Genomic DNA, 24,321 nt, shown 5'->3' with positions numbered 1-24,321 from the left:
CCAAGGCTAAATACACTTTTACAATACAATAAAACTGCTAAGTAAGATTCTCTTGAAGACCTCGATTAACCATCCTTACAGGTCACAGAAAACGCTTTTGCAGAGCTCTAGCTTTGAGATTTCAAATTCCATTGTTTTCTGGAAGTTGAATTCGAAGTTAACCCTCTCGACAAATGCTTTTCAAAGGACAGAAAGACGCCAGACAGAACACGCTTTCCAGCACTACCTGACTGCCTAACACTCACTCAGGCAAGACTTCAGAACAGATCTAATAATGCAGGATCAGCAAGGCAGACCGCCACTTAGAAAAGCAAGCCAAAATCAGTCTTCCCTACCCTCAACAGATTCCAGTTGCTCAGGAGCTGTCTCCACGCTCAACCTGCGGACACTAGCCTCTTAAAGAACCTGCAGACCAAATGCCCACCTAAGGTGCTGCCACTCTAGCTCCCTGAGCCCCAGCGAGACCAGCGTGGCCCCACAGGGATCCCGGGGCAGAGAAAAGAAAACGGCAGAACAAATGCGCTGCTTCTTCAACTAGGCAACAACACCGATCAATCGTCCAACTAAGCACTGAGTAAACCTCATCCAGAGAGAAGGAGACCTGAACCAAAACGTTTCAGGATGTTGCCCAGCCGCAGACTGGGCGGGCTCGCGGTGGCACTAAAGCCCTCTCCCGCCCACAGTGGACCCAGCGCCCACTGAGCCGCGCCCACCCCGAGAGATCGCCCGGGGACCAGCTAACTCGCCCCGTCGCCTCCAAAAGACTGGAGACCATGCCAAGTTACCGCCCCCCTCTGGGCAAAGCAGAAACCCCGGTACAGACGCTGGTCGCCGCCGTACACCCTCAGCCCCCAACAACCCCGGAAGGCGGCCCCGGCCCCCGTGGAGCGGATCCACAGCTCTCGGAGACACCGATGAACAGACCCCTGTCCCCAGAACCCGGACACCCCGCTTCTTCATCCCAGCAATGCGAAACTGACGCTCACGTCCGCTCAAAGAACCCCCAAGACCCTAACGGTCTGCCTCCAGAGGCAGGGATTACACCGGTGTAAAGCTTGCTAAACTGCATTCTCTGCCCCCAAAGAGCTCGGGACCCGGATAAAAGGACCCCTTGTCCCGGAACCCCGCGACACCTCCTCAAAGAAGCCCAAGACCCTAATAAATCTCCCTCAACGTCAAAGACCCGGGACCCCGAGTGCCGCCACCCACCCCCACCTCAAGCCGGAAGAGCCCCCAGGACCCCTAAGAAATTGCCCCCTCACCTCTGGAGCTCCAGCACCCGCTAACACCGCCCCTGGGCGCCCGCGCCCGGATCCCACTGCACCGCCCTCTCGCCCCCCGTACTCCCAAACACCGGCAAGCCTCGCGCCCACCAGGCAGCGCCGCGCACCCCCGGAGCCGCCCCCGTCAGGAGCCCGCCTGCCCCGGCCGTTCCGTGTCCCCGCTCCCCGACCGCTTCTCAGCCGCGACGCGCTCCGCGCTTTCTAACCTGAGCAGCGTCGGAGGGCGAGCAGACCAGGGAGCCCTGAGAAAGGGAAGGAGACGGCAGGCAAGGGACGGCTCAGGCCTGCGGGGCTGCAGCTCCAGCCTCTCAGCTAGGAAGCGCTTGTGTGAGAAAAGCCCTCCCGCTCCGCGCCAGGGAGACCGAGCCACCGCCGTGCCCGCAGCTCTTCCCGCGAGATCCCAGCCACGGCGAGGGGCGGGGCCGCGGCAGGGGGCGGGGGCGGCAGCGGCAGCTACTCGAGTGACAGTCCTGGCAGCCTGTCGGCGGCGGGACGGGAGGCAGGCCCCGGAGTCTACTACGACCAATTGCAAAAGAAGAAAGGCGATGCGCCCCGCCCCTTCTCCGCCCCTCCTTAATAAACTGAGCAAAGGCCGTAGTGACCTGAACTAGTAGGAGGCAGTGGACGTTGGCGGCGGGGCCGACGTGCTTGGTTTGTGTGTGGTCCAGCCAGGCCGCCGTAGATACACCTGGTTTGGGGAAAAGGCTGCTCTTCACACCGGTGTAAACCGAGGCGCGGTTACCCTTGGTTACAGCGTTGTCTGAAGTGCGCAGGGGGTTCCCATCTTCCAGGTTGCCCACCCACTCCGGTTACCCGCGTCTAAACCTCCGTTTAATTCCTTTCCCCGATTTTGGCCTCTCCTCCCTCTGCACCTTAAACAGGGCACCATTGTTAAGATGCCCATGTTTTTCAAACCCCGACCCGGGACATCTGGTCTCACAAAGGACTCGTCTGATGACTGTATTTATTTCTACTTACAGCCTTCCAGAAGAGTAAAAAGTAGATCTCGAGTTACCAACATAACAAGTTCCAAAATTACATGAAAAGTCCTACCTTTACAGACCCCAGTGCCCAGTAGTATTTGGCACACGCAGGGCACTGAATAATGTGAAAGGAATAAGTGAAGACTGTTATACTTAAATATGTGAAATCTGGGCCTGGCCCCAGAAAATACGGCTTTCCTAGCCTTTCCTCTATAATGGCAGCCAATGGCTTCACACTTAAGTCCAGTCTTTTCATTATTATGCCTATCCTGTAGCTTCATTCATCTTCCCTTCTTCAGTCCCTTACCCACAGTAAGAAGTGTCCTTTCTCCTCAAGTTTAACCCCTGCACCTGTGCACTGTCTCAGCCATTCCCAGATTTTATTCAGCTATTCTTTCCCCATTATTAATTTCTTCCTCTAACCTAAATTCTTTCTCCCACATAGTCTCACACATCCTTTGAACAGAACAAAGCCACCCAATCTCTTCCACCCAAACTACCTTCTCCTTTCTCATAGGAATCACCCTTCTTAAGAAACATTGAAGTCTATTTGCTGCTGGACACTGTGGCTCATAACTGTAATCCCAACACTTTGGGAGGCCAAGTTTGGAAGATTGCCTGAGCCCAGGGGTTCAAAACCAGCCGGGAACAGAATGAAACTCCCATATCTACAAAAAATACAGAAAATTAGCCAGATGTGGTGGCACACACCTATAGTCCCAGCTATTGGCAGGGATTGGGGGGACTGAGAGGATGGCTTGAGCCTGGGTGGTTGAGGCGGCAGTAAACTGTGACCTTACCACTGCACTCCAACCTGGGTCATAGATTGAGGCCCAGTCTCTAAATAAATTAATAAAAGTATATTTGCTGTCTCCACTTTCTCATCTCTTCTTTTTCCCACTACAGTGTTGCTTTTGCTCACACAATCTGCTATTCTCTCAGTGGTTACAAAAGACCTCTTTCCTCCTGGAAGAATGGTCTATTTTTGGGTCTCTTTCCCGGTGACCTGTCTCAGCTTATTGACAATGTTGACATCTGTTCCCTTAGTAGCTGTCTAACTACATTCTCCTGATTCTTTGGTGACTCTTTTTTTTTCCTGTCCCCTGTCCTGGTTTGAAAGCTTGCATATTTATGTCTCCTTATCTTATAGCCACACCTTGTGCATCACAGGAAAAATGGCCACACACAGTTGCACACTTTGAGTGCCAATAAATGGCTGAGACAAAAGCTGTTAGAAGAGTCCAGAGGGAGGAGACATGGCTGTGAGGCTTGAGCTGGGTCCTAATGAAACAGTAGGTTGGCCATATAATGCAAGGCAGAAATGGAGGCCTTTCAGAGGAGAAAAATAATGTGAACCTGAGCACAGAGAAAAGGATGTGGCTGAGCCTGGGCTGTGGATTGACGGGTTTGACAGATAGAAGATTCCTGCCGAAAAGTAGTGGGAGGTAAGATTAGAGAAAAACCAAATAGTAAAAGGCCTTAAAAGTCAGGCCAAGCTGATTTGACTTGGATTCCATATTAAATGGGGAACGGGGACCAATTTTAATATTTGTAGCGCCCATGAGAAGGCCACACATGGAGACCCAAACACCAAATGTCTAAATATATAAAAGTTAAAAAGCTAACAAACGGTGAACTAAAAGCGTTGTATCCTTTCACCTTGACAAATATACTATCACAACAACTTGGAAGACCCAGTTTGAATTGAGAATTTTGAGACTTCTCAGAGCTCCTTGCTGGAACAAGGCAGGTCAGAGAGAGCGGGTCCCCACGTGGAGCAGCCTTTCCGCCTTTGCCTCCCGTGGCCCCTGCAGCCCTACAGTGCCGGGTACCCTCCATTCCACAAACACTCAGCCCCCATGTCCAAACTCCGTCTTCACTCTCTTGCCTCCAAAACAGTCATTTCTTGGCTATTCCACAGGTCCAGGACGTACATCTCAGGATGTAGAGGAGAAGCTTCTGCAGGCTCTGGAAGTGGCTTAGGGCTGTTTGGGTAGGGAATACTGGCTCCTGGGTACCTGATGTGGGGTCTGAAGGGGTACAGTCACCTCCAGGTGGACGCATTTCTTGGCTTAATGGTCTCCTCCTCAGATGTAGAAACACAGCTGGAGAAGGGCCGGAGCAGAGCCTTTAAAGGGAATCCCCGCCTGCCTGCATCTAAAGGTGGTACCAGCAGAGCCACTGAATTCCTTGGTAGGGTAATGACATGTCGAGTTGATGTACATCTTGAAGTATAAATCTGTGCATTTTCTATGTTTCCCAACCCCTGTGCTCTTGCACGGGAGTCTTAATAGCAAGAATGTACTGGAAAGACTCTATCGTTATATGACATCTTTTCTTCAATGCTCGGTTTCATAAGTTATACCATTCTATGATTCCCTTGTTACTTAGTGTATCGGAAACCTGGTAGTCTCGAAATGTGAGGAAATAGCAAAGTTATAAAGTGCTCGCAGCCTGGAGTCAAGCTTGGAACACTTATATTTGACTTCTAGATAAAAACGCTTTGGAAGTAGAAGTTTTTGAAGAGGCCCATTTGAAGGGTACACAGGCAGTAAGAGTATTCAAAAGGCAGTGAGCTGTCACAGAGTGGGGCACCCCTCTCGGCCATCTGTCTGTATGGTGCGATGCTTCACTCTGTGGTCTGACAGTCATGCTCTGTTCCCGCAACCTCTCCATCTGGTACCAAATTGTGCGCGTAGAGCCACCAAGGGGCCAGAACCACTGTGGTCTCCGTTTTTGCTATCCAAACCTAGAATTCTGCCTGTGGATCCTGTACATCACTCAGTGGTGCTGCGGATAATTTTAGTGTGAAGCTTTGGCACTTGCTTGATCCCAGAACTGGGATCTACTTGTAGCCTCCCTGTCACCATCTGTGACTGGCCTTTGCCAACCAGCAGAATAGAACTAGCTAGCTTCTTACTCAGGTCTTACCATCTGCTGCCTCCATTCTGACCTATTAGTCTAGGTGAGTACAGCCAAGCAGTTCTATCTCCGTTCAGAAGCCTTCCTGGTGTCCCATTCTCTAAGCACTGCCCCAGAAAAGCTACCTCCTGGCCACTGCATATTCACAAGGGCACAGAAGACAGTATTGTTTAAAAATCTGGCTCTCTCAGTCGGAATTTCCACTTCATCCTTTTAGAGCTTTGAGGAGCACCTGTTTGGTTAGGTTGGAAGCATGAACTTCTGTGCGAATTACCTCAAGATTGAGGGAACAGTATTTATCTGTTCGTATGCTGACTCCAGACTAAACCCCTGACCTTGGTTTGTTTGTTTGTCTGTGTGTTTGTGTTTTGCAGATAGCCAATCATAAAGGAGGGAAATCAAGAGAACAGCGGCAGTTTAAAAATATGTCCCAAAATTATTTTATATACCTTCTCTCAAGAAGTGGGGCTCAATTCCCCTCCCTGAGTATGGGCTACACCTGGTGACTCAGTTCTAGCAAGTAGAATATGGCCAAAGTGACTGCTTCTAAGACAAGGTTATAAGGCATTGCAGCTTCTTCCACGGTCTCTCTCTCTCTGATCACTTACTCTGGAGGAAGCCAGCTGCCATGCCATAAGGGCCTTCAAGCAGGGGCTTCCATGAGCAAGAAACAGGCTTCCAGCCAATACCTATGTGAATAAGCCATTTTGAAAACCCCAGTCCAGCCCCAGAAAAGCCTCCCGATGTCTACAGCCCCAGGCCAACACCTTGGCATAACCTCATGAGATATCCTCAGCCAGAACCACCCAGCTAAACCTCTCCCAGATTCCACACAGAAAATGTGTGAGATAATACATGTTTATTGTTTGAAGATGCTTCATGTCAGGATCACTTTTTACACAGCAATAGATAGCTAATACAAGGGTGTTGAGTGTAGTTCAGTCTACTCCTGCTCCTGGGCAAAAGATGTAAACATTTACATCCTTCTAATCGACAGGCCCTAGCATTATGTAAAGAGCAAAGGACAATGGATTTGTAGCCATAACTCTTTACAACTGAAACTCAAGTGGTACTGCACCAAAAGAAAGTAGAAGCCATTTCTTGGTGGAAACTAAGATTCCAGTGCCTTCAGACTCTTCAAAGCATCACAGCAATTAGAGAGAACAATAACCGTGGAGCTATTTGGAGATAGTGAACAGTAGGTGTTGAGGGCCAGAGGAAACGTTCTCTCTTCAAAGCTTAGAGCGCTTCATAACCATACTGTTTTCCACCAGTCTTGTGGGAAAGTATGTTTTTATGAAAACAGAGGAGAAAACTCAAACATCCTCTTACCCATTCATGTTAGCTAAGAATAAAAAGGGGAAAATTCCATTTATAAGGACTCCGTCGAAATAGAATTGACATCCTGACAACATTAAAGTGCCCACATGAGAGCAAGAGGTGTTTGAGCAGCAAGAAGATTGAAAGTCTTTCTGAATATAATACTGTATTTCTGAAGTCTTATCATTGTGAATTGAAATTCAGTGAAAGAGTGATTTCTTTATTAAAAGTGAGGAAAATCCCCATAAAAAGCTGGCTGAGTTATGTACATTTCCTGTATGAATTCGTTTTACCTATGTAAGAGCTATATAGATTGGCCATACATACAAAGAGTCAAATGACTTCCAAGTTGACCAGGAGATGACTTATGGCTAAGAAAATATATTTGAGATATATTGGGATCTCCAAGCTGACCAGGAGATAACTTACAGCTAAGAAAATATATTGAGATACATTTGGATCTCCGTGATTCAAATGCCATAACACAGATGTGTTGACCTTTGATTTCCTTTAGCAGTGAGGGCAAAAATTAAGTCTTTGAACCACACAATTGCAGAGAAAACCTGAGTCTTCCACCCTTCGCTCAACTCCTCATTGTCAAATATAATCAACTAATACTTATTGGATGACTCCAACGTGTAAGAATGCAGGCTTAAGCTACAGAGCTTGCCAGAAGCTGTAGGAAGAAAGAAGCAGATGGAGAGAGGACTTCCCCCAGAGATAGAAAAAACTTCCACTCCTGGAACCCACGGGTGGGGTCAGCCTCACAGAACTGCATGAATGGAGCATGAGGCGTGGGTGGTTCTCCAAAGGAAAACTGAGACATATAAGCAGAAGAATAGGTAAAATGTCTCAATTTTCCTTTGTGGGGGTAGGGGAGAACCCATGCAGACTCAATTAAAATTCGAAATACACAGTACTTTGCATATATTTACAGTAGGTTCTCTTTTGTACTTAGAGAAATTTGAGGACAGCCTCATCACTTGCACCTGAAAGGGTTCTAACACAAGTGGCCTGAGACTATTGAACAGAGAAGATGGAATATGAGTTGTTCTCTCAGAATGGATAGAAGTTTTATAAACAGAAAGACAGGAGGTGCTTCTGGGTAGAGAAAATAAACAAAAGCTTAAAGTCAGTGAGTAAAAATGTCTGCCGGAACGAACAATTCATCTTAGAAAGGAAGTCAATACAGAAATAGAGGTCAGGATCAACATACAGAAGAGCTTGAGGAAGGCCAGGTGGAGTCTGAACTTTATTCTGTAGCCAACTCTAATCCATCAGAGGCTTTTGAGCAGAAGAATGACCTGGTCAAACCAGAGTTTGGGGGAAGATTAACCTGGTATGATCTCACGAGTTGACGTGGGGAAATCCTAGACATGAGACAATGAGGGCACAACCCAAGTACGGATTTCTGTCCGATGGAATTACCTTAACAGTAGGTGACCACTTAGCAAGGCACAGCTAATCCGCTTATTACCAAACTGCAAGGGGACTCTTGATGAAGTTTTGACTTAGAGATTTAGTATTTAAGTTTGGTCATGTATACATTCCACAGATATTTACTGTAAGCCCACCACTCTGATAGCTGTTTGATACAAAATAATAGACAAGACAGTGTAAAGACCAAAATTAATGAAATATACTTCCATGAAATAAATAAGCACAACTATGAGAAGGGCTATGAAAATTGTTGGGTGCTATCAGATCATGTGTCAGGGAGCCTAATCCCACTCTCAGTAGGTTCCTGAGAGTCAGAGAAGGCTTGTCAGAAGAACTAACATCTAAGATGAGACGTGAAACAGGAGTAGGAGTTAGCATGGTGAGGGAGGTTGACAAGTAGAACGCTCCAAGCAGAAGCATGCTAAGATTAGATGGTATTTTGATCAAAGATCTGACAAAATTCCAATATGGCTTTCCTCCAATGACACAGAAAGAGTCTAAAGAGTTAGGTAGGAGGCAGGATTATGCAGGGTCTTGTGTGCTATGTAAAAGGCTTTGGGACTTTAACCTAATAGCAATGTTGGCATGTTCTTCTGAGGTTGATCAATTCCGTTATCTGTTTTGATTATACAAAAAAGCCAAGGAAAGGGACAATTTCATGCATATTCCAAGTAGGTGGTCAACAGATGGTGTGACTCTAAGGTTTTGGAGAAGGCTTTCTACTTTGAAAATATCTTCCCTGCTTGCAAACTGTGTCTAAAAATTCTTGAACAGGGAATCATTTGATACAACAACAAAAGATTAAATTAAAACAACTTACATTTGCACAAAAGTGCAAACAACTCACAGCTCAACTTTCCTAAGAATAGGTTTTGTGGTCACAGGGAAGTGAAGGACAGGAGGGAATCTGATACGTGAAGTAGGAAGAAGAAAAGCTACAGAGAGGCAAATGAGGCACACAAAAGAAATACGAGTGGCACCAGAGAGAATAGCTAGTACATAGTACATGCTCAACAAACATTTGCAAGAGGAAGTGAGAGAAAGGAAAAAATGAGCTCATAATTTTATCCAGACTTGCCTTCTATTTCACATAGGCACACTGGCTCCTTTCTCTCTCAGCCCACACGTATGTACTAAGACTAAGGTCAAGGAAAATAGAGAACCGAGCACAAATCCATTTTCCAAGCCGAGTGTGGTGGTTCATGCCTGTAATTCCAGCTACTCAGGAGGCTGAGGCAGAAGGATCACAGGAGTCCAAGGCTGCAGTGAGCTATGATTGTGCCACTGCACTCCAACCTGGGTGACAAAGTGAGACCCTGTCTCTAACATGTACAGTATACATATAAATTTTCCAAAAGGCCTCAGAATGCATAGTTTGTAACTTACTACCCTGGGACTACAAGATCAAACTCTGGCCATGCCTTCCAATGAGAAAGACATCCTTGCTTTCAAGGTGTATAATGAGAGAGAGAGAGAGAGAGAGAGAGAGAGAGAGACAGACAGAGAGAGAGAAAGACAGAGAGACAGAGTGAGACAGAGAAATGGGAACTTTTTCCCCAGAAAGACTGGGAATCTGGAGAATGAACAAGGATGAAGCCCCATGAGACTGGTGGGCAGATAACCATGGGCAGACGCTACATTTCTGTGCCTGCAAGGTGGAAACCCAGCACCTAGATGGTGGTGACCCTCCATCTCTGACGTCTCACTTGCAAAAGCCACTGCCTTTCTTCTGACATTTCTTTAGAAGCCCTTGGAACAAACTGTTTATTAGCAGCCCCTAAAGATTTTGTTTAAACAGCCATATTGAATCATTATTATTGACCAACAGTCATCCATACCTGTAGACTTTTTCACATCTATTAGGGCAGAAAACTCTAAGAAAAACTGCTTTCGTGTAATTAAGAATGATTTCTCTTTTTCTTACCATGCCATACAAAAGACAAACCTATTTTCCTTGTTCACATTTCGACTAACTATTGGCCATATTCTTACAAGCCTCTGTTGTCAGAATAAAAATACTTCTAAAATAGCTTAGTAAACTCACTGTGTTTAATGGTAACTTGACCTTTCACTGATTTCAAATTAACCAACAGGGAAACAGTAAGTTGCCTTAATTAAAGCATTATCTTCGTTAAAGGTTATTAGATGAGTAAGAGGAGGGTTCCCAGAAAATCAGCATGTGCTGTGGTCATAACAACCCTGACATTTTGAAGGTAGCATGATTGAAGGGTCTAAAATTGAATTTGGTGATTAGACATCTCTGCAAAATCTGAGCCATGTTAACAATGATTTCTTTTCCTCAGTGTGTTCTAAAGATGGTTTCCATGGTGATCAACATTGTTTTGTCTAAATTTTTTCTCATGCCATTTTCCCTCTTCATCTAGATATTTGCAAAGCACCTATCACTTGAGTTTCTCTTCTCTGAACAAGTCCGCAGGAGGGGAAAAAGAATATTTCTTGGAAGAAATGAAAGGCCGTCACTTGTCAAAAAGAGCCCAATTTGCAAGATTGTGTAGGGCTTGAGGGTCCCCCTGGGGGTGCTTCCCCTTGGGAACCACCTTCTGCTCAGGTGATAGGAAGGCAAAAACTCTGGTCCCCGTTTTCTGTCGCTTCTGAAATGTCTTCTCAGGAGTCCAGTCATTTCCAGACTTTGGACAGAATGGGAGATGTAAGCTGCGTTGGGAAGAGACAGCACTTAGAAAACAGATGTTCCACTGCATAGCAGAGACAATGCCACTCTTACACCAGATCGTTTCTTTTTCCCCTGGCACTCAGGAAGACTTCATCTTCTAGGTAAAGTCAGGTACTAGTTTTAGCCAGTGATGATGAAGTCAAAGCAATGAACATCACTTCTTGGTCAACCCCTAAAAGTCTCCTAATATCTCCTTTGCTATCTTGCCTCTCTCATCCACTGGTTGGCTGGATACAGAGGAACCACTTAAGGATTCCAAGGTACTAGAAGATGGAGGGCTCGCTGGATGGAAGGAGCGGGTCCCTGAATCATCTGTTGAACACTTGGACTGATATGAGAAATAAACATGTTACTGTGTGAAGCTGCTGAGACATGGGGTTGTTTTTCACAGCAGTTGGCCTAACCTGGCATTAATCAGTGAGATATGGCAGATTTCTGGGCACACCCAGCAACAGATGGCAGGAAGAAGTCCATGCAGGGAAACGAAGTACAATGACCAGAGATGAAATGGACAGGCAAGGGATGAGAACCAGATTGGAAGTCAGGGTCTCTAAGGTGGTCCCAGCAGCCATAGCCTGGCATTAGCTGAGCATGACAGCAGGGAGTCTTGGAATCCAAGGACTGGAACTCCCACTAGACTCCAGTCCATGAGAACACGGTTTTCATGGTGAGGGCAAGACAGAATCTCTATTCTAAAGGATACGACAGGAACACTTAGAAAGGAATCAGGCAGGTAGGGGTTCAAGCAGAAGGATGAGATGTAGATCTGGCAACTTGGATCATGGCACAGGCAGAGGCTTGGGACACAGGGGAACAAGACAAGAACCTCTTTCTCCGTGCAGGGACCATGTTCAAGGAATAGAAGCGACAGCCACATTGCAAATGACTCAATGTTTGCGTAATAATACTGGAGGAGGGATTGGATAGAGTTGTGTGTAGAAGGGTACAAAATAGCTTTGGCAACCACAGAGGACAGCAAGGCATGGAACAAAGCTCATCAGTGCAGCGGGAGATCAGGAAACCAGCGATCAGGAGGTGAGACAAATCAAGAAGCCATCTATGGGGATGGGCATGAGAGATGGCAGAAAGAAGAGGTTAAAGGAGAAATTGAGAAAAATCAATAAGAATGGAGTTTAACGATCAGTCAAGTGCCTTCTAATACCAAGTCAGGGAGACTTCAAGGATGGCAACAAGGGGAAGATGAGAACACCACTTATGGGTTAAGAGATAAGGCAGTACCTGATACCAATCAACAATGAAAGAAGGGCCAGGCGTGGTGGTACAGGGCTCTTCAGGGGGCTGAGGTGAAAGGATTGCTTCTGCCCAGGAGCCGAGTGCAGTGAGCCACGATCATGCCACTGAACTCCAGCCTGGGTGATGGAGTGAGACCCTGTCTCGAAAGAAAAAAAAAGGGGGGGGGGGAAGAAAACCCTAAGGAAATTCGCTTCTCCGTCACTTGCAGAACTGTAAATGAACTGTGTCCATATGTTGGCAAGATCTGGCTTTCCCCGAATATCACTGTAACCCACATGTTCTCAGATAGAGAATCAATACTCATCTCTTTTAGGAAAGAGGAGCTGGAATTATCACTCTAGCTGTAGGCAGTGGACAATCACCTGTTACTTAGACACACATTAAAGAGTTTTTATAGGCAGTGAGCTATGAGACTCTTAACATTTACATTCTGCCCCATGCTAAGGAGTTTGGCTTGCTGATGTTGATCATTATGGGTTGTATATTGTATTTTATTGGGAGAAGTGGTTAGCAGCTCTTGGAATAGTTAAGCTCTTATCCAGAGACCAAGGGAGCTCAAAATGGCCAGGAATGATGCAGGCACATTGAGTTGGACAAGTGGTTAGTTTGGCCCAGGATTCTGTGTCCAGTACAGAGTGGTGAATGTTTCCCTACAAGACTCTCACTCTGGGCTGGGATTTCATTGGCCATAAGAAGAATCTCCACAGCATTCTTTCAAATAAGAGAGACATAGCCTTTTGTTTAATAAGCTGAAATAAAATTTCTAATTAAGAAAATGCTCTAAGAAAGAACACATGGGCTTTTAGTCTATAGATAATATAATTTATACTATAGTGTAAATGACTGATATCCAACATTCTCCAGAGTAGGTTTTAATTGTGGAGAGGTAGAGATCAAGATCTCAGAAGTAGGGGTAAGGTGGGACTATGAGGAAGATAAAGTTTACAGAAAGGAAGTATCTAGGGATGCTATCGGCACTCCTTTACAATCTGACCTCAGTTTTCCAGTCTGCTTCCCTGCTTGTCTGCCCACCCTTCACAGCTACCCTCCCACACTGGCCAGATGTCTATCTTTCTCAAGACACATTATGTCCTTTCACGTCTCTGTGTTTCCTCATGTGCATTCCCTATGCTCAGGTCTATTGTCCCACCTCGCTGCCTCTGCCTGGACAGCTCTTACCTCTCCCTCCAGGTCCAGGTTAAATGTTATCGCCTCTGTGAAGCCATCCAATCCCCCAGGCAGTGCCCATAGCTGCTTTCTCTGTGTCCCATCAGTGTTTTGTTCAGGCCCTCTTTCAGCACTGATTATATTGGATGACCTAGATGTCTCCTGGAGACTGAGGCTCTCGATGGCAGGGACCATTGTCACCTTGTCTTTGGATTCTGTGTCAAATGTAGGACCAGGCATTGTCAGTTCCCAACTGATGGCTGCTGAATTAATTTAAAAAAAAATCCTATTTCATGACTTCCCTCAAATTCCAACTCTTTCCTCAGACTTTACCTTGTGTCCTTGGCTCTCTCATTTTTCTTGTTGGTAAATTGGAAATAAATACACTTAGGTGTTGTCAGAATGGATGAAGATAAAAGTAAACTCCAAGTAGGAACCATCAAAGAATCGAAACAACCTTAAAGAATTGTTTATATAGCTTTGACTTTGGAAAGGATTTAAAAGCAAATGTTGATTCACAACAAACAAAACACACACAAAACACCTAATCCTTTACCAAGAACCAATTATATTCCTGGTGCTGAGCTGAAGGCTAGAAAGAGACATGAATAGCCTTGCCTTTTAACTTAATTTTAATGGAATTAATATATATTTTTCACTCCAACTTTCTGAGAACAGATGAGAGAAGATACAGCTTTCCTGGGCTGGCTGTGCATTGCCATGATGAGGATTCATATTTTAATGAGTCTGTTCACTGAATTAATAAAGAGTTAACTCAGAAAGATGAAATGAAGAACCCAAAGCAGCATGACAAAGAGAGGGCTCGAATCCGAAGTAATTGGCACTAGTCCTAGCTCTGCTCTTAGTAAATGTGTGTGAATTCTCCTCTGTCTCTTTCCTCATCTTTCACATGAAGAGGGCTTGGCAGATTATATTTTTTCAAGAAAATACAACACTGTCTCCCATTCCACATGCTGTTCCTCTTCTGTGACATTGATCCTTCTCCCATCTTGTCCCTCCTTTGATCCTGGTTGAAACTTTGGGGCTGCCTCAACCAACAGGGTGTGGCAGAAGCAACACTATGTAACTACTTCTGAGTTCAGATGATAAAAATACAGTGCAATGCTGCCTTGTTCTTGGGACGCCAGCCCTTGGAGTTCAGCCGCCATTGTGTGAGGAAGCCCAAACCAGCCCATGTGACAACCCCAGAGAAAGGCCGTGTGCCGGTGCTCCAGTCAGGAGCTCAGCTGAAATGAGTAAGGACACATCCAGATGAGTCTAGCCCATGGCTGATTAGTCACCACCAGCCTTTAGTGTCTCTGGCCAAGGTCTCAGACATTATGGAGCAGAGAAGAGCATTTCCTGTTGTGCCCATCCAAATTCTGGGGTCAAAGAATCCATGAACATAATAAAATGGTAGTCTAGTGACATAGAGTCTTCAGCTGGTTTGTAACATAGCAATAATTACTGGAATAGTTGGTCATAGCTGTCCTAATTACCTTACAAATCGTGAGGACCAAATGAAATTAGAACGTATGACCATGTTCTGCACATTTTAAAGTAGCCTACTAATAAAATTCAATAAGCCAACATGGAGCAGCTGTGCCTGGATTTTGCTAACCTCCTCACCTCTGCCTTTGCAGGAAGCATGCCCTTGTAGGGTCTGGGATGCCCCTATGAACCCTAACACTCTGAGAAACCTGGTTTGAAAATCACTGTTCTCATCTACCCCTTCATTCTATGGATGAGAAAACAAAGGCCCAGAGTGACTTAGCCCAAATCACACAGCTGGCTGTGTGCTTGCTCCAATTTGTCATGCTGTCTCCAAAAAGAGAACTATTTAAGGTAGGGCCATCCTTGTCTGAGAGCCAGAAAGTCGCAAGCAGCCACAAGCAAGATCATTATGTGATATTTCTCTTCAAGTTTCAAACAGACACTTGGCACTGTTGCCCAGCCATGCCAAAGACAAGCCTATTTCATTTCCCTCCTTCCCTCCCCTGCTCCTCTTCCACTCAAGTCCTGGTAGCATAGATCATTTCACTGGGTAAAACAAAGACAGAGCCGCATGCTCAACACTGAGCTCTGCAAGCTGTCAGCTCAGTGATGAATGGAGAGCTGAGCTAATGCAGAAGTGCGCCTGGTTTGGGTGAAGCTCTGTTTGATCACTAGTTATTGGCATTCAGGGAGAGTTCCTAATTGTCACTTGGTGATGGGGTGCTACACTGTGGTTAAGTGCGTGGGGGCCTCTCTCAGTTATTAACCTTTATGTTGCCCCTATTGCAGTGAGGGCAAAGACAGCCTGGGATTCTGATCAAGTTATATTTAATGCACTGCCTCTCTTACTCAGCTCATATCCCAACCATTTCAGTGGAAGAAAGAAAAATAAATAAACCCCCAAACCAAAGCAAGCAGGACGGATAAAGGTGAAAACTATTGACCCAAGTACAGTAACGTCTTTCCATCAGATGTGGTATGTTTCAATACCTGAGAAGGCCCTGTGGATATTGATGAAGGACCCCTGACATTCTGCAAGCCACAGATACATAAATCATCGAGTTTGAAAGAGGCTTTGGTACCTGTCCCCTGAAATAAGGGTGTCGTTCATTTAGGATTTATGACCTTGGGGAAGACAATTTATCTAAATGGCTTCAGAGAACATTAATGGGAGACTTTAATGTTTCCAGTCCCGTGGGAGCCATGGAGCTGGGCGCTTTACATGGGAACCCAGGAAGGCCCGATTTAAATGAACTTTCAAAAAATCTATGGATTCAGCAATGACTGAATAATCATTTGGTTGAAACATTTGTGTCTGCATACTGAAGGCAGAGACAATGAATTATCTTTGAAGACAAAGCAAGATGTTTATAAATATCGTTTCATGGCAGAGGATGAGCATTTTAAATTTAAAAAATTTTAAATGAACACTTTTATTGCTATAAAAGTGTGTGCTCACTGAACATAACTTAGTAAATATAGAAAAGGAAAAGTCTAAAGCAAAACTTACCCACATTCTTCCTCTGTGATGATAACCACAGTAAATATGCTGTCTTTCCTTCCATCTTTTTTTCTATGTGTGTACACTCACATATGATTTTACATAATTTATACATACATATAATTTAAAATTATGAACTGTGGTACTATAGCTTTTGCATTTTGCTTCTTTGTTTTGTTTTTTGGGGGAGGGGGTTGTGTTGTTTTGTGTTTTTGAGACAAGGACTCCCTCTGTCACCTAGGCTGGAGTGCAGTGGTGTGATCATGGCCTACCCCAGCCTCAGCTTCTCAGGATCAAGCAATCCTCCAGCTCAGCCTCTCAAGTACTGGGGCTATAGGCAGGCACCACCACACCTGGCTAATTTGTGTGGAGTTTTTTGTTTGTTTTTGTTTGTTTGTTTCTGTAGAGCCAGGTTTTCGCCATGTTGTCCAGGACAGTCTCAAACTCCTGGGCTCAAGCGATCCCCTTCCTTGGCCTCCCAAACTGCTGGGATAACAGGCATGAACCGCTGCACCTGGCCTGCATTCTGCTTCTTGACATTATATGAAATCATTACACATTTTTCAAAAGTATGTTCTGTAAAGGCTATATAACATTGGATCATGTATATGTGCCATAATATATTCAAGAATTTTCCTATTATTTCGACATTTGCTTTCAGTTTTCACTCTGTCTCTGAAATTTTTGTTAGTTTAAACCCTTGAAGAGAGATTCCTGGATGAAAAAACATTCTTTTTTGCAAGTCCCTTGACACAAGTCCCTTAGAGTTTTTCAGTCATTTTCTTTCCTTTTTTCTTTTGCAGCAGGCCACGTGTGAGCCATGGGACTTCCACTGACCTTTCATCCTTCTCCAGGAATGATCGCTGGGCGTTTCATTGACCCCACCACTCCCTAGTCCCACAATTCCACAGCTAGGATGTTTGCCCTTGGATTTAAGTACTCCCGTACTTTACTTGGGAATTTGTTAACTCAGCGTCCCCTGCACCTGTGTTGCCTTTGCCACCTACACTCACTTTCCCTCTTTCCCACCTCCTTCACGTCCCACTGATCCTCAGGATCCTGTTTAACTCTCTCCTTTCTCACAGAGCCTTCCCAGACCACTCCATCCTCAGGCTTCCCTCCTCCTGAACTGCTTCATAATTTATGTTCTTCACACCACTCCTCTGACAATTAATCACCACTTACCAGCTGTATGACCTTCAGTAATCCCAGAAGCTTGTCGTGAGGATTTAATGAGATCAAGCCTATAAAATAAATACCTATCACCGTGTGGGGCACACACTGCAGTTGAGCAATAAATGGAAGCTGTTATTATTATTACAGCCAGTTTGCCTTGTGATGTTTCTTCTGTTTAATGTTACCTACACCCTCCTCTATTGCTATTTAAGTGTGTGTGACCTGGATTCCAAATTCCCTGAGGGCAGCCACTGCATAACACCTAGAGCTGTGTCATCTCCTAAGAAGCTCACAGGGAATATTGCCTCTTGTCACCAGATAGCGGGGTCACCCAAGTATCTCTCCTTTGCCTTCTCCACCCAGTTTGCTTCTTACATAACCCTAGAACCCAAAGCACTGACCTTTTCTACCTCTTGAGCATCTGTCTAAGCTGCTGAAGTACATAGCAAGATCCAGCAGGATGCAGTGGTTCAATGCTTGGAAATTATCCCATTTCGTACTTAATTTGAGCAAGGGGTACAAATGTGACTGTGTATGTGACTCAGAGTTTCTGAATTGGAAGGAAGCTTAAAGATCACCTTATCCCTTGTGCCCATTTTCTGGATATGAGAAGACACCTTAGTGCTGTCCTTGGGTTGGTTTCTAGGAGACACGGTCTCTGGCGCTTCTATTTATAAAGCTTTGTGTCCTGGACGAGTTCTTTCTGGTTACCAAATGAGCAGGTTGCACTAGATAATATCGAAGGTGACTTTCAACTAAATTTTATGGTTCTATGAAACTAAAGCCCAGAGAGGTTAAGAAACTTGTACTAAACTGTAGGAAACAAGGACTAAAATAGAAGTTCAAGTCCAGAGCTTTGTCAATCACTCTGGTCTATCTTGCCAACCAGTGGTACTGGTTGATCTAGTGCCTTTCTAGAAGGATCACAAACAGGTGTTAGCTCAGGGGCCTAGTTCTCATGGAGCTTTTATAGTCTAGCTGGGAATACAGGCATAGACAGAAAATTACAACTCCAAGTAGAAGTTGAAACTGCTAAGTTGCTCCCCGGTATCCATTGTCCCGTCCAGTACCCCAATTAACAGAACCTTCATTTTTACTAGGCCTGTATTGATGCAAAATAAAGTTAAAATCTCTCAACCTTGGTTGCAGCTAAGTGTGGCTATGTGATCAAGTTCTGGACAGTGGAAGGTGATCCTAATTGTTGTGTGCAATTCTTTGTCATTGCTTTTTCTTACTCCATTTTCCCTTTTTCCAGTGTCTATGGACGTGGTGATGAGCCATCTTGGGCTACTAGAACAAAGGCACCATTGTAGGGATGAGCAACCAGATTGCAGGAGCCTGGGTCCCTGATGTCCTGGGGCCGCCAATGGACTGATTATTCCTATACTGTGAGAGAAGACAGGGATATATTTCTAGGTGTTAAATGAGGCAAAACTGCTGTGTTGGGTCTCTCAGATAGCTTCTAAACTCTCATCCTGACTAATACATGTCAGCTGAGAGCCAAAGATGTTAATGGAACACAGATGATGGAGCATTCCTGGAAGCTATGGGAGCCAAGATCCTTACAGAGGTGATAGGGTGTGAGCTGGATGAGAACAATGGGTGGGATAGAAAAAAAAGCCAATCTAAGTGAAGTCCATGGAATCGAGCAAGGTGGCACAAATGGGAATATGGATGGGAACTTGGAAGTGACTTTCTGTGTAAGATGATAGCTTCTAAACTAACTGATGATCACAATCACTTGGAAGGCTTAAAAATACAGATAATTGGTTCCAGTACCAAATATTTGGATGACAGTAGACCAAGGATGGATTCCAACAATCTGTATTTTAAAGCTTCCAGGTAATTCTGATGATGAAAAGCATTGTGTCTGATAAGAAGAATCCAGAATGAGATCAGATCACAGAGGGCCCTAAAGACCACAGGAAGAATCCACTGTGCCCCAAGACTGGGCTTGGCACCATCTACACATCCCAGATTATGCTTTTAAATATGATTGTCAGGAAAGAGGAATTCTAAGAGAAATAACACATGATATCTTAGAAATGTCAGGCCTGGATCTTGTTCCAGCTCTGCGCTTTGCCAAGTGTGTAACCTGAAACATAAGCTTCACTTTCTTTATCAGGAAAGACATGGAAAATAAAGATTGTTTCGGAGATGCAGTGGGAAATTGCATGCACAAATATCTAGCTTAGCGTAAATACCCAATAATGTCACTGAAATGTTAGTTGCCCTCCAGGCACGGTGCTTGAGCTCTGCCTGCTTTACATGGGGTGGGATGATGGTGGGGTGTGACCACTGGTGGTCCAGAGGCCAGGACTGCAGTCCTCCCTCTGTCACCCACTCACCTTAGACCTAGAGCCCTGGTAGAAGTGGACCATGGCATCATGAGTCATTAGGCTCTGGATAAATAATTCAACCCTATTATTATTTAGCACTCTGTGGTCACTGCTGGAGACCTGCCAAAGTCAGGCCAGACCTCTGTGGCACCGAAGGGCTCTTGTGGACTCCCCAGCAGGCTCAGCCTTCAGCCTTGATTTCCATTAGTTCAGGATGGAGGAGAAAAGGCACATCCTCAAAGCTCCCAGGGTTTTGCATTGTGACTTCGAGAAAATCAAAGGGCATAATTACTTTGGGCTAAAGTACACAGGCATTTGACATTTTGAAAAATAGTTTTATGACATTTCTTTGATAGGTCTGGACCAAAGGCAGCTGCTTATACTTTAGGGAGGCAACAGAAAAGAAGAAGGAGAGAGAAAGCAAGTGAGGAGCCTCAGTATTTTAGCAATTCTCCCTTATGTTTACAGAGTGCTTTATACTTTTCAAAGCAGCTTGACATTTATTACTAAGTTATTTGATTTTTGTAGTAACTCAGCAAGGGAAGGCAGAGGGTAAAGAAACTCTGTCACTTACTAGCTGGATAAGCCTTGGTAAATTAACTTCTCCTAGGTCAGTTTTCTCTTCTTTGAAATGGGGATATCATCTGCAGGCTTGTGTTGACAGTTAAATGAAAGGCAAACACAAATGAAGCCCCTGACATAGCTGCTGGCACAGAGCAGATGCTCACTAGCCCTGAGTTTCTGTCTCCTCCCCTTACACAGATAAGAAAACTAAGGAGAGATTAATAATGTGAGTCCATAAAGAGATAGGAAACATGTCTGTATGTATGCTTAGTTTGGGGAATTTTTTTATTTTAACTACAACAGGTAGATTCTCAAGAAAGACTATTTCGCAAAGTAAAACAAAATCCTGCTTGGCATATTTGACTCTTAGTTCCACTCTGGTGGTACAGTTGAGATGGATTTGTGGGGCTCCTACCTAGTAAGCAGGACAAGAGGCAAGTTGGGGGAGAGAGACTCACGTGGAAGACATCCACCAGGCAGACGGACTGGGAGGAGGGAGCGCACGTGCGTCTGGCTTCAGACAGTGCATCTCCTTGGCCAGGCTTGCGGTGGAACACGCTGGCACAGGGCACAGAATGAAAAGCACCCAGAGCTCGAGAACATTCCATACATCAGCCTGACACAAGCCTGGGAGGACCTGCCACTGCAATGTCTCACAAAATCAAGCTGGAAATTATCTCGGCAGATTGAATGAAATGAATAAGATGAAATCCCAAAAGGCTAAACCCGGAGTCGTGCGTTAGGTTCAAACATCCAATAGCATAAAACACTGCATGAGAAAAACTGACTTGAAAGTAGAAGACGCAGTCTATTTCCCCCCCAAAATGGCTGCCAATCAGGAGGCAGCCTGGTGTCCTCGAAAGAGCACTGGATCAGGAGTTAGGAGTCCTGGCTCTGCCCAACTCCACTCAAACTATGAGACTTTGCACTGTCCCGTGACCTCTCTGGGCCTCAGTTTCCTTTCCTGTAAAATTAGTAGATTGGACTAGTAGATAATCCTTGTGGATTATTTTAACCTTAACATACAAGGCTATTTTATTTTATCCATGTCAAGAAGACTTGGTACTTTTAGTTGCCTCTAAGTTCAATAAGAGCTAATAATATGTATATCGTAGTTAATAAAAACTTAGGGTGCAGAAGTAGGAATAAAGTGGTCACTTAAAACCAGGCAATAGGTTGGGCACAGTGGCTCATGCCTGTAATCCCAGCACTTTGGGAGGCCGAGGCAGGCAGATCACAACGTCAGGAGTTCGAGACCAGCCTGAGCAACATGGTGAAAACCCATCTATACTAAAGTAGAAAAAAATAGCTTGGCGAGGTGGTGGACACCTGTAATCCCAGCTACTCGGGAGGCTGAGGCAGGAGAATCGCTTGAACCCAGGAGGCAGATTGCAGTGAGCTGAGATTGTGCCACTGCATTCCAGCCTGGGCAACAGTGAGACTCCGTCCCCTCCAAAAAACAAAACAAAACAAAAAAACAGGCAATAATCCAGCTGACCTCAATTGCTTGGGCAGCCCTCTTTGCAGTAGTCAGTTTGGGGGAATGGGGCACATTTTGAGGGGTCTCTAGAGAAACAGGAGGCTGTCCAGAGAATCATCTTCAGGATTGTGAGAAGTCATATTTGAATTTTGAAAAACTGAGAAACTTGAAATATTTATCCTCGAGAAAAATCCTGAAAAGGAACGTAATAGCTATAATTTTAAAATCTGAAAGGCTGCAGCTCAAAAGATGAATCGGGATTATCCTGAGCTCTAACTTATGCAGTCCAGACAAAGTGGGTCAACTTGAGCTGAACATGGCAACATGCCTTCATGGAGTAGGACAGGACGCTCATGGAGCAGAGAGAGCAGGCTGTTGCTGGAGGTGGGGGCCACGGTAAGGGACAAGCTTCTGGGAGGCTGTGGATGGGGCACCTGTGCTCCGCACTGGAGAACCAGAAGCTCCCCAAAATGTCTTCTAATTCTGAGCTCTGAGGATTTAGATGAGGAAGGAGCAGGAAAGACTGAAGATGAGGCAAGAATCAGGGTGGAGGGAGGTAGCGAGCAGACAGCGCCTGCCTGCCTCTGCAAATGCCATATTAATTATGTGGCCACTGCAGGCAACCTGTTAGACCAATTAACAGAGAACAAGAGGCTAAACAGCTTGGGGTTTGGAGGTGGGTTGACCTTCACAACCTGACGGGGGGGACACTGATCAGGGTGGGAGCAATGGGTCAGCAATGCTCAGTGTTTGCTGGTTTCTGTCCACTTTGTCATTTAGATGTTGGACCCCAGAGAGCAGGGATCTTGCTTAGATCTTTCTGTTTCCCCATCGGTTAGTTCCTGGCACCACATCAGACACACCACTGGCACTCAATAAACATCTTGTCAAGTGACTGCATGAATGGACAAAGAAATAGCTGGAGCTCAATAAACAGTTATTGACTCAATTAATTAATGAATTAATTAATGGAAAATTGACCCAGCTTTTCATTCTGATCTCAAGAGAGTGAAATTATGAGAAAGGACGCTCACAATGGAGCCAAAGATGGGGTTGATGAGAACTAAGGAAGCAAAAAATATCTGAAGGAAGGAAAAGAGGGTGGGAGGAAAACAAAATGCAAACAGTAATCAGTAATAGAGGACCGTCAATGCTGCTTGCAGGGTGGCACACCATTCATCCATTCATTCACCTACCTATCCGTCTATCCCTCCTTCCTTCCTTCTGTTTATTCATTCCTTGGTCCAAACTTTTTTTGAGGAACCACCATTATACCAGCCTGTACTGGAGACCATGGAGGACACAATGAGACATAAAATCCAAGTACTGTTCCTAGGGTCTATTCCTTCTAGATATAGAGGAGAAACCAAAGTGTGTTTTTTCTGTTCTCTACTCACCACAACATAGCATAGAATTCTTCTGTGACCCCAGATGTGTGGGGGTATTTCTCCATACACCGAGCCATCTGTAGCAGACACCAGCTGGGTGAGCTCCAATTCAATGCCACACTATTCCCTGGAGATAGTGCCAGGTCCCACAAGACCGCCCCCCTTTCTAGATACCAGTCACAAGCCCCCAGCTGTCTGCTGTGCTTCTGACCAACCTACTATAAATCCAGGTTCCCATGACTCCCTCCTTGGGTTTGATTAATTTGCTAAAGAGGATCGCAGAACTCAGGGAAACACTTTACTTACATGTATCCATTTATTATAAAGGATGCTACAAAGGATACAGACGAACAGCAGATGGAAGAGATGCTTAGGGAGAGGCATGGCAGAAGGGGCATGGAGCTTCCATGCCCTTTCTGGGTGTACCACCTTTCAGGAGCCTCCACATGTTCAGCTATCTGGAAGTTTCCTGAATCCTGTCCTTTTGGGTTTGTATGAAAGTTTCATTACACAGGCATGAATGATTACATCATTGGCCATTGATGATCAACTTAACCTTCAGCTCCTCTCCCCTCGTGGAGGTTAGAGGGTAGGGCTGAAAATCCTAACCAGAGGGACTCCCCTGTGGCCAGTCCCCATTCTGAAGCCATCTAGGGGCTTCCAGCTACCAGTCATTTCATCAGCATGCAAAAGACACGATTCTCACTTTAGAGATTCCAGAGGTGGCTTAAAAAAGAATACTTGAAAAACGACATGAGATGCATGATGGCTCAATATCATACACTAACTCTAGTTTCCTAGGCCACCAGGGGCTGGACTGGAGGAAACTCCAGGAATACTATTTTAAAACCTTCCTCTGGCTGCTTCCTATTCATTCGGTGACACCTTAAATTCCTTCCCAGGTTGCTCTGGGAGCTCCCAGTGGGTAACTTGCTGTGCTTGTGGAGGACTCGGAGCTCCTGACGCCAGCCTGCTCATTTGCTCTGCCCCACTGCACTGAAGTCTTTAGTAACCACCAATGGCACAAGCAGCAGCCACAGAGGGTATCTGCCAATGCCTGGTGCATTGGGGGTGCCACCAAGGGCCCTGCTGTGGCTGGTGCTCTCTGGTGCATATACTGAAGATGCCCATGCTCAGCACCTACCCGTGCCCATCACCTGCTGAGCCCAACACCTGGCATGGGGATCTAGGCTGGAGGCACTATGTCCCCTCCCACAGTGGAAGCAGTTGCTGGTCTCAAAGCAACAGCTGTCTTAGACCATCACTGTCTCTGACAATTATTGAGAAATTGCTTTTATAATTTTTGTGTAGCCCTTCC

The 24,321-nt window shown here is 45.3% G+C and overlaps 1 protein-coding gene across 2 annotated transcripts in view; it reads right to left on the bottom strand.

Moving 5' to 3' along the window:
- Window positions 1-1,696, bottom strand: part of GLCE (glucuronic acid epimerase) — a 98,324-nt gene extending 96,628 nt beyond the window's left edge. Inside the window, exon 1 of one of the 2 annotated variants that reach the window (XM_017526781.2) lies at window positions 1,490-1,696. The gene's annotated coding sequence lies outside the window, so the exon portion shown is untranslated. Of the gene's footprint in view, window positions 1-1,262; window positions 1,465-1,489 lie in introns of those variants that run through there. The other variant, XM_017526782.2, reaches the window with a different exon arrangement.
- Window positions 1,697-24,321: the final 22,625 nt, after the last annotated feature.

This window comes from Cebus imitator, unplaced genomic scaffold, assembly GCF_001604975.1.
Source record: "Cebus imitator isolate Cc_AM_T3 unplaced genomic scaffold, Cebus_imitator-1.0 Scaffold44, whole genome shotgun sequence".
NCBI classification, from domain to species: Eukaryota; Metazoa; Chordata; class Mammalia; order Primates; family Cebidae; genus Cebus; species Cebus imitator.
The sequence above is the reverse complement of the archived record's forward strand: the minus strand, read 5'-3'. Positions and strand labels throughout refer to the sequence as shown.